A 19,955-nucleotide genomic window follows, 5' to 3' on the forward strand; every position below is an offset into this window, starting at 1 on the left:
TTATATATCAAGATTTAAATATATTTAAAATATATTTATAAATCAAGATCCTTCAGAATTAACCTTTGATTATTCTAATTTTGTTAATTTTACTTCTACACAAGATACTTGAGACCATTTGAACCATTTTATTTAAATTTATCTTGATGTGGCCTAAACTGTGTATTTTAATTATGACATATTTAGAAGTGAAGAAGTTTCCTATATATCTAATCTTTGTTTTTTAATTTTAGCTTTACTTTAGTCAATAAGCTATTGACACAAACCCCACACATCCCTGTCTCGTGTTATAATGGCAGCGTTTATTAAATTGCAAATCAGCAAGTGCCAATTAAAAAAATACTTCCTCCTGTCATTTCCATTCCTGTCTCCTCTCTCCCTCTGTCCAGTTCCTCCTCGCCTCTCTCCGGCCGTCTGCAGACTGCAAGGGCAACAAGGAATTATAGCTCAGTGAAGTGCGGTGGCAAAGCCCCAGAGATTCATAGACAGCCTCAATGATAAAGTCCAGTCTGGGAGAATCGCTACTAGTGCAATAACAGCGGGAGAGGGTCACAATAAAGTTTAGTTTAATGACAAGAACAAATAACTTTAACATTTGGCTGGGGCACTGAACCCCTCGCCGGAGATCGCATCTGATATATCAGCGGGCAACTGGCCGTGACTGCTGGGCGATTGTGCTCGTCACTCTGGCACTAGTGATGCATGCAGGCTTCTCGTGGCAGGTGTCCATTTTATAGAGTTATTCAGTTGGAAATGCCGGACCCTGGCTGCGGCTCGGGATGGGCTGGAGAGGCCTGGCTGGACTGTTGTTACTGCACAGCTAACGTCTGCCGGCCTGTTCCCTGCGCTGCGATCTGGCCCTCGGACTCTGCGCCGGACTGTTATCCTCTGAATAACCAGCAGCCAGCGCCTGAGGTGATGTCACGGCTGCTGCTGCCGAGCTTGGGCACAGTCCGGGGGCACCGGGCCTCCTGCACACTAATGGCCACACAAATGACACCGAGCAGAAGAGGAATTACAGGCGACCAGCTGTTGGTCAGTTTGTTCTTTTTCTGTGATTCCACACACATGCTGCTGTCAACCACTCACATGCATTTTATTTTTCTCATATTAAACAACTAATGGCGACTTTCATAATCAATTATTCTGCTTATTTTCTCAATCATTTGATCTAAAACAACAGATTTCCTAAAATTAAACAGTGTGTATTCATATGTTTGGTTTTGTCTCATGTTAGTCCAGAACCTGAAGAGTATTTGCTTTCCAGTTTTTTGGGGGGGGGTTGATTTTGACATTACCTTAAAAGATTTGTGAGGCAATTTGCAAAATAATTGCTGATCAATTTTTATGTCAACTAATCAATCACTGGAGTAAATTGCTAATAAATTAGACGGTCACCAGTTTCTGTCACTACGTAGAAGGGACGAGGACAAAAGAACTCCTCTGCTGGACGTTGGAAAAGTTTGCCGTGCGAGGCTGTTGTGTCTTAAATCAACATGTAAACAACATGGCCGTACACACAGCGCATTGATGGGAACAACCTATGGGTCCTAACAATATTCAATTTGCAGCCACAGCACCCGGTGACAGGCTACTTAGCCGCAGTGAGTGATGAGCGCCAATGGCCCTGAGGTGTCGCCGGCGGCTGCACGGGTCTGCTGGGCAGCTGCTGGTCTGTGGCTGGATCAGGGGCTTCAGGCCGGCAGCCATATTGTCGAAGCCAGCAGGAGTGGAGGCCACAGGGAGACGGATAATGGAAGACAGATACTCCGCATTAGGTCACGTTCTCACACCTGATGTAGTAGATATAGATCATATATCTCTTGTTAAATTAAAAAATAAGATGAAGTATTCAAAATGGACAAGTAGCAGTGAGAGATGCCTCTTACCTGAATTCTTAGCACCCACCCGATATCCCAGAAACCCCAGTGTCGGGCGTTTGTTGCCACATTTCGGGTTTACACAGCCTGAAAAGCCCCATTCAGGGCGGCCATTGTTGAACGCGGGCCTCATATGCAGATCCATCTGAAGGGGCCATTATCCAAAAAGAATGTGGGAGACAGAGTGAAGACAGGGCCGGTGACAAATGATCAGGCCGGTAATAGGCTGCGAGACACACTTACCATGCTAACAACACGATGCGCGGGACGGACGCACCCCCTGTTGCAAACAAACAATGTGCTTCCAATCTATCATCGTTGATCCGTGTCATCATTACCCCTCGATGGCCGCGCGGACATCAACATGACAATGCGACATGCCGCCGCCGCATTAGTGCGATAGATTATTATCATAGAGAATGTGGCACAAATCTCTTACGGAGCGTTATAGCCGGTGGTGGAGGGTAACAAACAAACAGATTTATGTCGTGTTCTCTCTGGGAGTGTGTGTGGCTAAGAGGTGTGTGGGTGTGTGTGTGGGTGTGTGTGTGTTGTAAAGCTTTTCAGGTGAAATGTTGTGCTAATTCCGTACAGGTTGGGCTAATGTCGAGCCCCCAGGGTCCTGTTCTGTTGGCAAGCCGATTGGTGATTAGAGATATAATTAAGAGCAGCTTTGACACAGACACTGTCCTCCACCTCCTCCAGCTCCTTTGTCAACCCCCCCCCCCCTCCCCATCACGTACACACACACACTCTCTCCACCCACCCAACCCGCAATGCCCCCCCCAGGCCACATCCCATCTCTGTTTATGGTGCTTCCTCCATTATCCAACAACAAAAGGAGTACTCGGCACACAAGAGCGCGGCCAGCTGTGCGCCTGGCATGGCGGGGAATACACAGCCCCTCTCCAGCGACAATAAAAAGAAACTTGAGTTTAAACAAAAAAAGTTACACCATATTTGCTCAGACTAACTATGATGAAAGGCAATGAAGACAAGGGCTCCTCATGTAGGTATCAATATAAATATTACTGGAAGGTCAATTAATATGTAAATTAACTCCTCCATTTAATTAGCTATTTAACTATTTTTCAAGGCATGGACATATTAAATCATGCTTAAAGACCCCTCTAACTAGCCTCCTGACAATAGTGCCAGGGAGCCGTGGGCTCATAAACTACCGGCTTGACCTATAAAGAGCCCCGAGTCTGCTAATTCCATCTCAGCCTAATTTTATGACTTGCATAAAATAACCATAGTGCAGCTTTGTAGTTGTAAAGAGGATATGGGTAATAAAATGGAGCCGGGGAAAGCATCAGAAATCTCCTCTTCACTAGTGTCCTCATTTATTATTCTATTATTCTTTGCAGGGTGCCGGGCTCATGTGAAAGACAAATGACCTTATTATATTAAATAATTTGTGAGGATATTAACCGTTAATCACACATAAACAGCATTTAAAAGGTATTGATTTTCCGGCACTCTCAACAGCTTGTTAAATTTACCTCCAATAACATGATAATAGATGATCACGTGAATGATAATCATTTGCAGGGGACAAAGGAAAGGTAATGGGCATCACGGGCCCAGACTTCATTATTTCTCCCAGTGCCACTCCTTCATGACCTCCACACTGGTATTTGACCTTGAAGGCTGCTCGGTGCACAGTGTGCAGCGGTTGACAGACGCATGTCAGATTATTATGTCCAGACATGGATCTTTGTTCCAGCTCATCACTTCTGCTTTTTTAACAAGCACCAACACAGAAGTTGCCAAACTTTTTTTATTGTAAATGCAATTATTTCAACACTAATGGGGGAAAAATACTATATTCTGATAATTAATTGATCGTTTAATGATTTTTCAGGGGAAAGTAGATCTCAGATTGCATCTTCTCTAATGTGAGGATTTTAAAAGCAAAATTAATATCTGAATATTGAACAAAGAAATAATATTAATTAATTAATCAGGGCCTTTTTTAAAGATGTACCATTTGATTATTCAAAACGAGAAGAGAGGACACACCTCCACCAAGGCCCATTATTCCCTTTCTGTAATCACATTGAAATTCTCTAGATACAGATTTTTATTTTGATCTGCACCGAATCGCACATAATCATAAATATCAGTCCCCGTAACCTGATGCCTGATTTTCTTTCATAAAGAGAAATCAACGGAAATTTCGAAAAAATAACCCAACCTGTTAAAGACAGTGTAAAAAAAAAAACCTGGATCCACAACCTCATTCAGATCCGCACCAACATTGAATAGGTTCTTACCCGAGTTTCATGGTCATCCATCCCGTAGTTTTGGTGAAATCCTACTAAAGTACAAACCGAGATGAAAACATAATAATCAGCTGATTAACTGGTAATGAAAATAACTAAATTATTGATCATTTTGTTTTCTACCACAAACCCAAGTCAGCCCACTGTTGCGGAATTTCGTCATTTCCGTCGATTCCACTGGCTGAATTTCAACCGTCTGAAGGGACAGGAACTAGTGGTCGACGGAGGAGGATGAGATATGACGCAGGTTGAGGTGAGGCACAGCTTCACAAACACTGTGTGTGTCATGACTGAGCCCGCCGAGCCACACTGATGACCCACACAGTACAGCTTCATCAGAGCCAACAAACTTTGGGTGAAAAGTTGCCGAGTGTTTCCTGCTTCTGAGAGAGCGGAACACTTCATCAGAGGCATCACTTTTTGTTTGGCGCCGTTTGACAGCTGTATTCTGATCTCCATGATTACTTTTTGATGCAGCTTTTCCCCTCCTCAGTGTGTGTGACAGGAACAGGGAGTGTGTATGTGTGTGTGTGTGAGTGTGTGTGATTTCTATGTGTCTCCTGACCGCCTGCAGATACCATTTAGGTTTGAAAAGTCCTCCAAGTTGCTGTTGGGGAAGCTGACTTGCCACAATAATAAATTTGAAGCAGGTAGCGGAGAATAGCGAGTGGCATGCAGATCCGTCTTGGTGTCCCTCCGGGGCTGCGATGCTCGCTGCGGGGAGAAAATGAAGCCATGCTGCTCCCAACACTGTCTCTCTTTCTCTCCTGGGCCTAAAGTTAATTTCAGCCGAGGGAGCCAAATAGGGTGTCGACCGGTCTCCGTTCTGCGGCCGTGTAGACGCACCGGGGCTTGTTCCAGAGATGGATATGTGAGAGGATAGACTCACACTACCTACCTGACACTGGCCCTCTTGATTCATTATGACAGGCCAATCTTTTATTAGCCTGGGCTTCGTATTCAAACCCTATCAAGAGAAAAAAAAAAAGAGGAATTTTCTCTGGATGAATACAGCAGATTTATTATGTGGCGCCTCCTCCCCCCGACCCCCAATACAGAAGCAGGTAATTATTAGCCTCATGTTTTTGACAGATCTGGTTAGCAGGCTGTTATTTGATATCCATGTTAACCGCGACACCTGGATTGACGGATATAAGCACACAAGGCCATACTGCTCTGCAAATGGTTATTATAAAAGAGATATACTCGGTGGAGGACCTTTGTCAGAGTGCTCTCTCCCTCCGGACTGGGGGGACTGGATCCAAAACATCCCGCTTTTTACTATCGCTAGCAGATTTCAGAACGATAAATGAATACAAGGGTGGACGGTAGAGTAATTCAATTACTGTGTGGCAGTGCAGGTCCAGCTTTATAGCCTGCTCTCTGCTCCGTGAGCTCAACCACAGCTAAATGAACATGACAGCCAATGGTCATCTCCCCCTGTTGTTACAGGATAGCTGTTAGGCTGCCTCGGTAATGGGATGTGAAGCAGAGTCTGGGCGCCCAGTATTTATAAGGCATAAAAAGTATTTTAATTTGAGCAAAGGATCTTATTTTTTAATGAATCAGCCGACATCATGAAACGTTTCATTACAGGAATTCCGACAAGTTTACGCCGTCATATCACACATATTTTAATACATGTATAAATTAGAGCTGCAATCGTTAGAATACAAATTCATCAGCAGCTATTTTGATAATTTCTTTAGCTATAATTTCAAACATTCTTTAATTCCAGTTCCTCGGTTGTGAGAGTTTGTTTTTTACTTGTGTGACTGTAAACGTAACGTCTTTGATTTGTGGAAAGTTAGTTGGACAATACAAGCAATTTAAAATCGTCCCCTCGAGCTTCAGACGACTGTGATGGTGTTTTCAGATCATATCAAATCAATATGTTAATTGACAAAATAGGCTGTGGATTAATCGATTAAATGGTAATAATATATAAAAGTTAGTCACAGCCCTACTAACAGTACACAGTGTTTGGGAACGTATTTAAAATTTGCATCAGAGCTGTTTCAGTACTGCTGTTCATGTAGTGGAAGTACTTGTGTTGTTTATCATCGTCTTCTATTGCCTCATAATATTACATAACTGTTGTCGTATGTTACTCAACAGAAAACTATAAGACACATGGTGGAGTCAGCTAAAATGAGCCACTCGTTTGGTAAATGATGTATAAGACCATCCAATAAGCTATGCATGAGATCTGATAATAATTTATCAATCGGCATGGGTCTTGTAAATATTAATTTGTTAAAGAAATGTGAAAAAGTGTAATTGTGATGGAGTAATGTGAGTTAGAGCATAAAGCAGGTTTCCTCTTGAGCTACGACACAATGTTCAGTTAAAATGGGCCATAAAATATCATATAATTAAATAGAGGATAACACAATTTCAGCTGAAGTCGTTTTAATTTTAACAGTAACACAAGACACTAACTGTTATAACAGTTTAAACCATGAATGCACAAAGGTACCAAAATGTCCTGCCTGGATCTATATCTACGGCTAAAGTCTGTCTCTATTATATCATTGAAAACAAACTAAGAATTTCTCAGTCAGATTGGTCCGTCCACAGAATCCGGCCCCTCTCCGCAAGTCAAACTCACAACATAAATGTGTGCATCATCTTTGAGTCTTTCAAAAGCAATGCTTGTGTAAAATAAGTCCAACCTCTGTATGACAGGCAGCTGGCTACAGAACCAGAGCGGTGTGGCTGCAGCTGATTCCGAGGGCCGGGCCCGCGGTGGTGTTAGTAGATGGATGCGCTCTGGTGTTGGGCAAGTGGGGTAAACTGTATTGATCCTGATCCAGTCTCATTTTTGTAAGCAGACGGCATTTCACGCTGTGTTTGGGTACCTTTTTGATGGCCCCTGACAGCCTCTGCTGAATGCTGTCGGAGACTATTTGACAGGCCGGACAGGGAGGAGGGAGGAGGAGGAGGAGGAGGAGAGGGGGGGAGACGGGGAGGAGGAGGAGCAGGCTATCTGTGCAGTTCAGCGCCGGCTGGTGACAATCGCCTCAGCCTTGGAATCAATTCCCTCTGTTTACAGACCATTTCACAGCCCTTTACCTGTAACATCACTTGCGTCAGTCCCATTAATACCCCCGGATATATAATGGTTGAATTAGCATAATGACTAAAGCAAAGCCCTGGACTGTGAACACATCGCAAATGTCAACATCTTGTCTTCACCGGGACAATTAGGGGCCATTAACAGGCCTGCGTGGCTGCAAACATCATCAAAGTTAAAGACAATTCCAACTGCAACCCCCTTTGTCACCGTCGTAATGGACGGGCCACAGAAACTGAAACGTTAGAGTCGAGCAGACGAGACGTCAGCTGGTTCATCTCCAGTCCACTGGTGTGTTCAGCAGCTAGTTTATCTCCCATGAGTCTGTAGTGTCCTTGTCTTACAACTGCTCCTGAGAGAAGAGAAGAGAACATAAGATAAGATAGGGAAAACGGCAATGAGAAATAAAAGAATTTCACTATTAAAAATAAAAGAATAGAGACAATCTGAAGTGAAAAACGTAAAAATTAGAAATACTACAATAACATTATACAATGTGGTGAACAAACATTTCTGATGTCACCCTTAATCCTTAATATTTATTCATTATCATTTACTGACTTGAACTCAAAACATCACTCCATTAAAATCACAATAGTAAAAGACGAGGAGGAAGCCAGACATTTGCAGATCATTGATTCCAACATGTGCTTAGCACACTTTGCAAAAATTAATGAGTTCAAATGCATATTCAGTGGTGGCCTATTAACTTTTTCTTTTTCAATTAACTGGTTCATGTGATTTCCTTGATTGCACCGAGTCTTCAGACAGCTGCTGGTCCTGCATACGCTCGCAAATTAGCGATGACTTAGCGAATCCTGTTTTAAGATCAACACAAGGAATGATATTTGAATGACATTTGTCCAATTAGATAGGTTTAAAACAATAATGTTGTGAAAATGTAATTGATTGATAGTTACTATTATCTGATGTACAACTAAACAACATATTCACCACCAAATGAAAAGTTTTCCAGCTTAAATTGTAATCAGTGCAACATCAGAAAATTGGTAGAAAGGTGGTAACATTTTATATGTAAAAAAAAAAAAATGAAATCACCATATATTGTAATATTATGTAGATTTTATAGAAAAGTAGTGCTTTTCAAAGAACTTAAAAAAACTTAACCTGGTGAATCAAGACATAACCTTTGTAGACAAATTAATAAACCTCTGTCTGTACAAATCAAAATTTGTATTATTTATTATCAGTAGTAACATTATTATTACCTCCCCCAAGAGATGATGTGTTCATTGCAATTTGTTGTTGTCTGTTAGTTAGCAGGGATTACAACTAATGGAAGGATAGGTCAGTGAAGAACCTTTTAAATGTTGATGCCGATCTGGATCATGGGGCAATTCATTATTATTAATTTGTACTGCTGTTATTATTATTAACATTATTACATCTATAAGTATGTAAGTTGTAATAATTGCTCCTGGTTTCTATCTCGCTTTCTTCTCTCTTCCTCTCTTCACATTTCTCAAGTCTGGTCCAAGTCTGGTTCTGTTGGAAGTTTCTTCTGGTCAAAAAGGGAAATTTGCTCATTGTGAGACTTGTTTCGTTTCACTCTGTATGTAAAGTGCCTTGACATCATGATTTTGTGATTTGGAAATATAACTGTGTTCATCTAAGTTTGGATTCAACCGTTATTTTCGAGCCAATGCGCTTTATTTTTTCACGTTGTTTTTAGCGTTGAGCTCACTGCCGTCGTATAAAATCAGAAAGACAACAGTGTAAGTGTTAAGTAAAGACCTTGAAAGTATTGTCTTAAAACTGCAGAGGCAAGCAAGGCCACGAGACAACCGCTCAGGACCACACATCATCCTGCGTGGCCTTCAGCAGCAGTGATCGTGGCTGTGCACCGGCCAGATTAAAGTTCTCCTGCTTTTAAAAAGCTCTCTCGGTGTCAGCAGCAGTGGGAGTTTAACAACATTATACACGAGGCTGTTCAGGACCTCCCAGTGGCTCGCATGGCTTTTCAATGGGCTTGATATTCTGTGAGATAGGTGGTCATACAAACAGGTTGTCTTCTGTAACTCAAATATTGTATCTTATAGGATCTCTTTAATGACTTTAATTAATAAAGTAGATATATTCCATTCACTGGATACGTGGAATGTCCCCTCAAGGATTGTCCCTTCTGGGATAGTGTAGAAACATATGTGGTGCAACATGGCTGTCTCTGTAGAAGAGAACCATTGACTGTATCTGAAGATGGACAACGCGTCTGCACTTCCTATCATTTAACAAAAATTGAAGTTAAAATCTCTATGGGTTCTGCCATTTGACGTCATTTGGAGCCAGAGTCTGTGCAGAAGTCCAATCCACCAACATGGGGGAGGTGAGGTTTATGAAGAGTTACAGGTGACTTTGCACAAATGAAAACATGATTATGAAAATTTCATTCAATCCCTCACCATGGATTCCTCCTAAATCTGATTCACGTCAACGTTATCTTGTATACAATTGTACAAACAGTGAGTGTGCGTGGCCTCTCTAAGATATTTCCCACCATCCCTCCCTGTGTTGGCTCACAACAAATTGGTCACTGCCTCGTGGGCAAGTCACCGACGGGGCCTCACCTCACGTCTGCATCAGGATGCAGCCCGCTGTCTCCTGCCCCGCTCAGCTCGACTCAGCTCTGCGGCCGGCCCACGATGATAAGTCACCCAGCCAGCCAGTATTGATTGGGGGTCCTCGAGGCTTATACAAAGGCAAGGAGGGAGGTGACTGATTGTGTTTTACAGAGAACATTATCACTCCACTCAACGCGGGAGGGCCAACAGAATTTCCTCGCCCAAGAAATGGAGACGACCACCCGGGCTGGGAGTATATGACTTGACTCACTGAAGCGCTAAGTCCAATTTGAAAGCCAAATTGTGAGGCTTAGAACAAAGGGGAAAAAAGAGAAATGGTTACAGTTTGTCTGGTGATTTTTCTCCCTTTAGCGTTGACCAGTCCATATAATACTACCCTTTCTATTTGCTGCCTTTTTCTATAAATTCATAAAAGCACTGAGACAAATTGCCTCCTTCTGTACGTGCTCTGCATGATCGTGCTTTAGGGAAACTCTGTCACGATCACCTCAGGTTTTGTCAGATTTTTCCATCTCGCGTTGCGTCAAGTGGATGTCGTAGGATACGGTCGCTCTGGGAGACTTTGACAACGCTACAGAGAGCAAGGTGCACTTAGAACAGTCAAAGGACGAATCTGTTCCTTATGGAAATTTAAATAACTTTTTATTTCATGCAATTTTTTTTTTTTGCAAAGAGGATTAATGCAGGAGCACGGGCCCTGGAATGGGTTTTATCAGTTCTGCTTGCAGATTAAATGTGGATCAGAGCTGCTCCCAGTGAATGGCATAATCCACAACAGAAGATCACATCTGATCTGCCTCAAGATGATGGTGCTGAGCCTGAGTTTCATTTCTCCTCTCCTCTCCTCCGGACTATCTTTCTCCATCTTCTTCCCCCTAAAATAAAGCTTGTATTCTCCCCGAGTAATCAGGCAAGAGTATCAGGATCTAATAGACTCACACAAGCTCCCTTATCAGCCAGGTGCAATCTGAGGCTGCCGCTGCTTAACAAGGAATTAAACATTTTTCCATGCTGCTGCCAGCACTTTAATTGATTGATGCTAAAAGTTTGGAAAATAAAAGCCTGGTGCGTCAAGCGCGGCGCCGCTTTCCAGGCCCTGCCGGACCCCGCGGAGAGAGAAGCCCTGGATTAGAAGTGGCAGCTCGCATTTCCAGCATGAAGCGGTCCTGTCATCTCGGCCCAGCCAGGATGTGTGTAGGTGTGAGTAAATGTGAGCATGTGTGTGTGTGTGTGTGTGTGTGTGTGGCATGTGTGTCCGCCACTTCACATGGAGGCTGAAAGACACATGTACTCGAAATAAGGGAATCAATAGAACACTTAATGAACAATTAGGGGAACAGCTGTAGGCCTGTCAGACACCCATCTGTACACAGAGCTGCTCTGAGCGAGGGAGAGTGAGGCTCTGAGGCTATCGCTTCAGGACATGTGCACCCCCCCCCCTCTTCCCCCTTTAGCCTATCTGCATCCACTTACACCCCCCCCCCCGCTCTCTCTCTCCCTCCAACCCCACGCTGCGGGAGCCAGGCCCGCTTTAGCCAAGCAGACCTCCATCTCCCTCCATCCCTCACCTCACATTAGCAGCAGAACCCGCTAAAGATATGGAAATGGAACAGGACATCCTTCAAGCTTGTGTCAGGGGAGCGGGGGGATCGATAAATTTGACAATCCATGGCATTTAATTAAAATGGCTGCCGGAAGCTAGGCAGTTTGTTTTTCTGTGTGGGACCCAGCCCGGCGTTTATTGCTCAAATGAATACATAAGTGTATTCATAAGCACCCTGTACATTAAATCCACCTCACTCTTTGAGATGGGGGGCCTTTCAACTTTCAACGCCGAGCGAGCACCCGGACGGATGATATTAATATCTCCACCTCTTCCCCCGGTGACTTTTAACGTATTCTTGATGCATAAAGAGATATCCTCCTCAACGAGGGGCGCTGACAAATGAACGTCAACCACAGTCAGCGCTCCTGATTTGCCTGTCTGTGACAGTGGTGACCTTATGTGCCAGTCAGGACGAAAAATAGTCAACAGTAAACGTACACCGACGGAGGTGTGGGATAGATCGCTTCAGCCTTCGTCTGGGCATCTCGCGCTTTTAACGTGTGGATCAGCAGGCTGTGACTGACAGCTATTATGGTTAACTAAGGATCTGAGGAGAGCATCGGATCCCGGGCACAGTCTGATAATTGACCTTGTGCAGCCTTTCCGTCGTTCTTTATTAAAACTTCATTTAAAGAAGAACAACCCCGGGTGGCTGCCGCCGCCGCAGACTCTTTATCTCCCGCTCCCTCATCAGCCGTAATGGATTACATAGGAATCCATTATGCATTCCACACAAGAGAAAAGCAGCGACCAAGACCTGCTTAAAAATATATTTTTAGTACTGAAAATTAATGCGTTCACAGAAGCCACTGAATCATTTTAAATGTTCTTTTTTAGTATATTAGGTATATGTGTTGAAAAGACCTATATTTCAATGAGGCCGTGGGCCCGCCGCTGCGAGAGTAATGGGCGTGCTAATTTATTCATGATTTTTAGCTGCGTCGTTATGTGTGTTTTTTCTTGTGGTTGTTATCGTGTTGTTTAATAGTGTATACTGTTGTGTCTTTAAATCTATGTTGTTGTGGAACACCTCTCTCATACACTTCTATTTAAATACCATCAAGGAAGTAACAATCTGCATGTGAGCTCATTTAAGCTACTGATGCTTTTACGCGGCTGTCGTACTGCACACACACACACACACACAGACACACACACATGCACACACACTTACTTTGCATTCCATTGCAACCACCATCCCCACAGACTATATTTAGGTCAAGATCTTTGTGAGTTGTGCCACAGACTCTAATCCACAGACCAATTTCAAACCTGTTACCTGCTTGTGTCTGCTGAACCACTCTGTGGTCAATTGTGTGAACTTGAAGAACCTTTATGGAAATCAGCCGCTCTGCTGCCTCACTGTAAAGCTGCGGACGGAGTAACTCAGCATTTATTATAACCAACAATTTCTGGAAGATGTCTGAAAAGAAAGGAGCCCATTTCCACAGCAGATATTGTAACTGGAATTAGCTGAAGCAGCACAGGTTTTAATTCATGACATTATTAGTGGCTGCATCACAGCTACAGCAGCTGCTCCTGGGCATCGTGCATCTGTTAGATGGAAGATGGTTATGATCAGTGTAGTTTAGCTGTTCTTGCAATGAGAAAAGTCAAAACTTTTTTCGGTGAAAAGTTCTGTCCAGGGTGTTTTACTTCCAAGTGTCTGGTCAACTTGAGAAATGGCACGGTGAAATTCAATCCTACACAATTAAGAAAGTAGTTGACAACAAAGCAGGGTTAGTTAAAATTGGATGGTGTGACACATAAAGATCGACAACGTGAAAGTGAAGCCAAAGTGTCTCAGTCGCCCCCTGGTGGCTGGCTGCAGCACAGGTCATAAACCACGCCTCAAGTCAAGTACATGTCAAATAAATTTTTCTCAAAGATGGTTTCTATCATTTTAGGTATAGTTCTTATCACACTGATGTACGTTCAAATACTACTTTTCCAATAACTTTGTTTTAAATGAGTTATTTAATGCTGTGAAAACACTCTGGCTCCTAATCACTTCATCGGCACAAGATGGCAGCGTTCATACCTGGGGTATTTTGACTCCACTTCTGGATAGTGGGAGGAAGTGGAGACACATTGTCCACATCTATATACATTCTATAGTGGGACAGCTATTCATAAGTATGTAAACTAATATACAAAGTGTATACAACACCTTCCATCTTTGGTCCATTTATGCAACTTGTTCAAGGATCAACTGTAAACATGTAAAAACTTAGTTGTGGCAGGTCCTCACTCTCTCTCTCTGTCTGTCTCTCTCTCTCTCGCTCATACCCTGTCTCTTCGGCACACTCGGCGGACTGCAGCTTTAATATTTGCCTTGGACAATGGTCCACTCATTGTCCACTCAAGAGTTTCAAAATACAGAATGATCACAAGGTGTATAATTTTTTACAATTCTAATTTCTGGGGTATTAAAAGGTTAGATTGCACCATTAGGTCGACTGTGAGCACAGGTGCTGATTAAGTTGATTCACTGAGGCAATTACGGCCAGATCCCCTTTAATTACTGTGGGTTTTATTGCAACTGCGTGATAATGGTGCACGGGGCCTGCAGGAGTTTTAGATGGAGATGAGATTGCAAAGTATCACACACAGACACAAATCTGCAGGATGGGGGAGATCAGACGCGCACACACACACACACACACACACACACACACACACACACACACACACACACACACACACTAATATATGCATTCATCGAATAAGAGAAAAAAAGAGAAAGAAGAGTGGCTCCATGTCACATTTCCTCATGATTTACCTCTCTTTGTCACACACACTCTTTCACCATCACACACACACACACACACTCGGTGTCATTAGGTGGTGTTAGAGGAATACTAACTTGACAAAATTTACAGGCCGCATCATGGCAGAGACGGATGTGAGTTACAATCCGAGCGTCGGGTAAAGCTAAGACTGGTGGATGATATACACTCCCTGGACCCGTAGCATGTCCTGCCACACACATTCACACACCCGGCAGACGGGCTGACACCCCCCCTAACCTCCGGCTCCCGTTCACACACACAACACAACACAACACAACACTTGCCACCCGGCTCAACACAGGCATGCAATAAGAAACAAGTCGACAGCTACACAGCAGGCAATATCCCCTGCCTTCAGCCCCGGCGCCTGATTCGGATGCATCTGGTTAGTAAAAGCTGACAGAGGGCCGGCCATGCCTCAGAGGACAGCAGAATGAGGAATTTCGGCGTTCTTCCACATCACCCCTGAGATGCAGGAAACACACACAGGCGTGCCCCACCCCACCCCACCCCCAACACACACACACACATACACACACAACCCGTGATGTGCTCCTAAGATTCCCTGTCACCAGGAATGGAAATCGAAAGCGGCACACACATCCGTTATCTAAATGTTAACTCCGGTGCCCTTCCTGTTGTCACAGCCAGGCGAGGTTAGCCGGCACTGGGTGAGGAGCGGCGCTTTGGGCCTCTGCTGGTGCAAGGCTGTCAGTGGGAGGAGAGGACGTGTGTGATGTAAACAGCATCAGACGACGAGCTTAATGTGCGTTTATACGTTTCTTTTTACATTGCAAAATAAAGCAAAGCAGGAGTTTCCACACTGATTCAATAAGTTCCATTAAAAGTTTTGGATTTGTGACTATTTGGATTTGTCTATAGTTTGATGGTGAATTGGTCGCATTAAATCAGAATGTTTGACTTCAAATTAGATAAATAACATTTTAGGGATTGTAAAAATACAAAGTCCTTTTTGTAAAAGCCTCTCCAATGACCATGTTCCACGGAAAGGTCACATAAATACACTTAGTACGAAAAAAATTGTGCACAACTTTTTATTGAATATCAAACAAAAGGTTTCATGAGAATTGCATGCAATACAAGTAACAGTATTTCACGCCAACACTGCTCACGAGGAGGAGCCACTTTAATGGATTATGACAAAATGAATTGATTGATTAAAGTCAGGAGATGCTTCAGAACAATCTCCTGTTTGTTAACAGAAAGTTCTGAAGTTGTTCTTCGAAAGAGCATCTCACCAACTCGTAAATCATCGGCTTTTTGGACGTCTTATTCAAATGTTTGATTTGTAAACCATTCGTTGTTTCCTCTATTTTCCTTTTATTGGCTGCATCAGTACAAATATTCATCCTCCCATCCATCCATTCATCTTCAGCTTCACAATGGGCTGGAGCCACAAACCTTTATTTATTAACTCCAGATGAGTTACATCTGGGCAATAAGGTTGAAATCATTATTTTTTCAAACTTGATATATTCTCATATGGCAAATGTATGCATCACCTTCATCACTTAAAAATAAGTAATATCAGTAGTTTTAGAATTAAAATTTGTTTTGCATCATTAAAAAATAGCAAAGGCAAATCAATATGACAAGATTAATGAAAAGAATTTGCCCCATGGATCACACACTGCTTGCTGTCATATTTTGAATGTTTCATGAACACCTCTGCAAACATCAGGCCACCACTGGTGCAACATTCCTGCTCCGGCGATTCCTCAAACACCCAGCACAAGATAGAAAAGCAGTTTTCACCCAGGCAAAAGTATGTGTCTGCAGTTTAGAGTAAGAAAAAAGTTCAAGAACCTCTGACCTAGTATGTTCTGCAGGCCATGTTCACATGGTGGAGCGCCCTCAGACCCTCCTGTCCTGGGAGCTGCTGATTAATCACAGCATCGTGACATCTGTCTGGCTTCAGCCCAGAAGAGATGTGTGAGGCATGCAGTGCCTCAGCATTTCTCCAGGAGCTCCTGTGAGGAGCAGGAGGAGGAGGAGGGGGGGGGCGTAGGAGGAGACGGGTGGAGACAAGTGGACAGTTGCGTGGACAGACTTGAGACTCTGAATGCAGTCTGATGCAGCGCAGGCACTATTTACGCTCTGACGGCTGCAGGATCCGGGAGCCGGATATATTTAGCCGCCTAGAGATATCACGCCGAGATGAGATTTCAAAGTGAAGTACCTGTTTGAAGATGCATGGCATTCCACAAGGGTGGGCAAGGGCTACTGGGTATAAATCTAGCACCCCTGCACCTGGTGTGAAGACAGGGAGGGAGTGTGACACCTAAGATTTAGAATGACTTACACACAAGCCGTACATGTGTAAACTACACACTCATCCATATAAATTTACACACTGCTTATGACTGGAGAGGACCAGACATCACTTTTTAGCTGTTTAAGGCTTCACACACACATTTACCCCCACACACACACACACACACCCGTGTCTTATCCTTTTTTGTTAGATCTAATTCCCTCAGATGTTCTCAGTGTCATCCATCATGGTGTGATTGTGGCTGGAGGAAATCCTGAGAACCACAGGGTGAGAGGGAATGGAAACGACACCGTGGTGCATCACAGTCGTCTTCTTCAGCGCAGCTTAGTGACACAAATTTGATAATATTGTCATGGAAAAGAGAAACGTTGTGTATGTTGACTCTGTGTGTGCATAAGACTCAGTGCTGAGATCTCATGTGCACCCTGAAAGGAAGCTGATAAGGTGCACCGTTCTACACTGTTTGTGTCATTCCATCACAGATACTGTTTTCTGCACGCCTGTTTTTCTGTTTGACTGGTTTTTCAAGACAGTGTTTGTTTGCAGGCAAAATAGATTAAGATTGAGATTGAGATTAAGATTAAGATTAAGATTGCAAAACTACTCAATTGATTTCCAATTTTTTGAAATTTTTGTGAATTTTTGAGATCTTGACCAGGCATGTGAGTGGAAATATCTATGAATAGGTGAAATTTGGTGTGGACCTGGATAATAACTGGGATTTTGCAAATCAAAATAAGTTTTTTTTTTTATCCAGATACTCGAACACATATTCCTCTCAGCTACATCTGTTCCATCTGTGAACGACATGTCTCTGATCTCAATATGCAACATGGTGAGAAAGTGGTCAATCAGCCTTGGCGGAGGTTTGTGCTCTCAGAGTGTCCATCTAGTTTTCTGTTTGCCACTTTTCTCTCCCAATTTCATTTTAATAACAACCCAACCTAAATGACTTGAATGGCTTCACTTGGTATCAACATCACACTTTTGGTTTGTGGGTAACATCCTGAAGTTCTTGTCCCAGCTGTGTAGTGTCATCAGGGGTCGACTCCAAACACAGGTTATGATGTGAAGCGATTACTTGATCCCTGTTGGTCCAAAGACTGCACCCCACAAGCAACTTCCTCCAGTGGATGACACCAAAATAAAATCTTTATTGGGCGTCTCTGTCTTTACACCCCCCCCCCCCCCCCCCTCGCTTACATACCATGCATCTGTGGAACAGAGGAATGACTCTTGTGGACTCCGTCTTTGTGAGGAATTTGCCTGGGTGCAGATTAGATTTTCAGGAATCTGCAATGTCAATGACACTTTAGGCAGTTGCGTTAAACAGCAGGGCATGGTTTATGTGTCTGTTTGTGTGTGTGTGTGTCTGTGTGTGTGTGTGTGTGAGAGAGAGAGATCGGCTTGCTTTGTAAAGCCACTCGCCTGCTGCATTTCCCCTGAGCCTGTGACTCATTAATCAAATATTCATACATCCCCTGTAAATACATGAAGAACATTCAACCCTCAGAGCGCTCTGTGCCCCCCAGCACAAATGCTCTTTCATGTTTCGGACAAGAAAAATCCCCAAATGTGTCATCCCCTCCCTTCACCTCCCTCCTGTCCATCCCACCCTTCCTCTTCCTCTCCATCATCCAACGCTGAAGAATGTCGCCGCTCCTTTTTTCTCCTGCATACTTGATTTTCCCGCTTTGTCCACACAGCCGGTCGGCCGTCCACAAAAAGAAAAAAAAACACAACATAGACGAACACACAGATCAGACGGGGGATCTAAATGATGCCTTTATGCGCTTTGCCATTGCTTTTCCATGGTAGAGAACAGATGAAGAATTCTTCTTCCTCTTCTGCCCATCCATCCATCCTCACCCTTGCCCTGGCTCCCGCCCAGAAAGGACAGTTCCCCCCTTTAAAAAGCACGGCTCATCATAATACAAGAATTTGTATTGTACAGGAAAACAGTCCGGCATAGCTCGAACTAAGGGGGCAACAGATAGATTATCCATGGCAACAGAGCTTAGCACACAAGGATATTTTCTTTTCCTCGCAGAGGAACACAATTGCTGCCAGTGTCACCGGGTCACATTTTTTCCGGTCCCTGGTTAATGGGCTGTAGAGATGGTTAGCACGTACGATTAGTTTTAATCTACTACATTTGACTGGGAGAGAAAGGGACTGAATACATTTCAGCACACGGCCGAGGTTTGTCTCGAGCACAGGGAACGAAGCAAACCGGGTTTTTCTTCACGACCCGATAGAAGAAATCTGATAGAGAAAGTCAAGTATTTTACTTTATTCAGTTTTTTTTCCAACCAGTGGTTTGAACAAAAAAAACCATTAAATTGCAGAAATTAATTTAGCAAGGTTATCGTAAAGAAACTAAATGCAGGTGTTGTGATTTAGGAGAACACATGAGAAAGATTCAACAGTTGGAAAACTTTGAAGTGATGAACTAAAGTGTGCAGCTTCACTTCTATTTCATATTCAGTACAGTTGTTGTAAAAGTGTTTTGCAAAATCTGCAGTAGGTCGTCAAAAGAAAGAAGAAACACAAAATGAAATGTTCGACAAAATGCTTTGAAATAATCGACCAAATGGTTTCAGTTATACACAAAATACAAATAATAATAATAATGAGTGGAAGAATTATATCGTATTTCTTCCTTTACTGCATTTCCCTGAATCTGAGCTCAGAATATTCATGATTTTTTTATTTTATTTAAATGCCATGTATATACAGTACATCTAAACCAGCCTGTTGTAAAGGTTAATTGACAACAAGCAGTGCTTAGTGAGGTGCAGCACAAAACATCATCACCTCCACCTCCTTTTCCCACGTCTGGTCACTTTCACGGCAGCAGCACGACTCGGTCAAAATGACTGAGCCAGCGGGACAAGAACACAGTCTTATTATCAGATTATTGCTAAGAGACAGAATGAGGTCGAGTGTGAACAAAAGAAACGACACATCGAGTGCACGTTGAAGCATCGGGGTGCTCGTGTGGCTGAGGCTTTTTCAGGTGGGTGAAATGTTTTTTAGAGGAGAAGTTGTTGAGTTACTTTGTCTCCAGAGATTTATTCATTAAGGTTTTTTCCTCGACCTCAGGCCACTGCTGACATCTACACTTGATAATCTCTGTCTAAGTACGACAGGTGAAGTACTTTACAAACCTTTAAAAAGTTAGACGACGCTGCTGCATGACACCTGAATCCACAAAGCATGTTAACATGGGAGTGCTGAACTACAAAAACAAATAACGGTGCTGAAAGAATACAAATTCCCCTAAATGCTGTTATTTCCTGGATGAGTATATCAAAATGTTAGGTGATTAAATTCAACACCGTGTCCCAGACAAATTATTCAGTGCACTCATGTTACTGGGCAACCAGTAAAACAGCAGTTTGGTCTAAAAGTGCC

The sequence above is a fragment of the Hippoglossus hippoglossus genome, chromosome 4 (genome assembly GCF_009819705.1).
Source record: "Hippoglossus hippoglossus isolate fHipHip1 chromosome 4, fHipHip1.pri, whole genome shotgun sequence".
Lineage (NCBI taxonomy): Eukaryota > Metazoa > Chordata > Actinopteri > Pleuronectiformes > Pleuronectidae > Hippoglossus > Hippoglossus hippoglossus.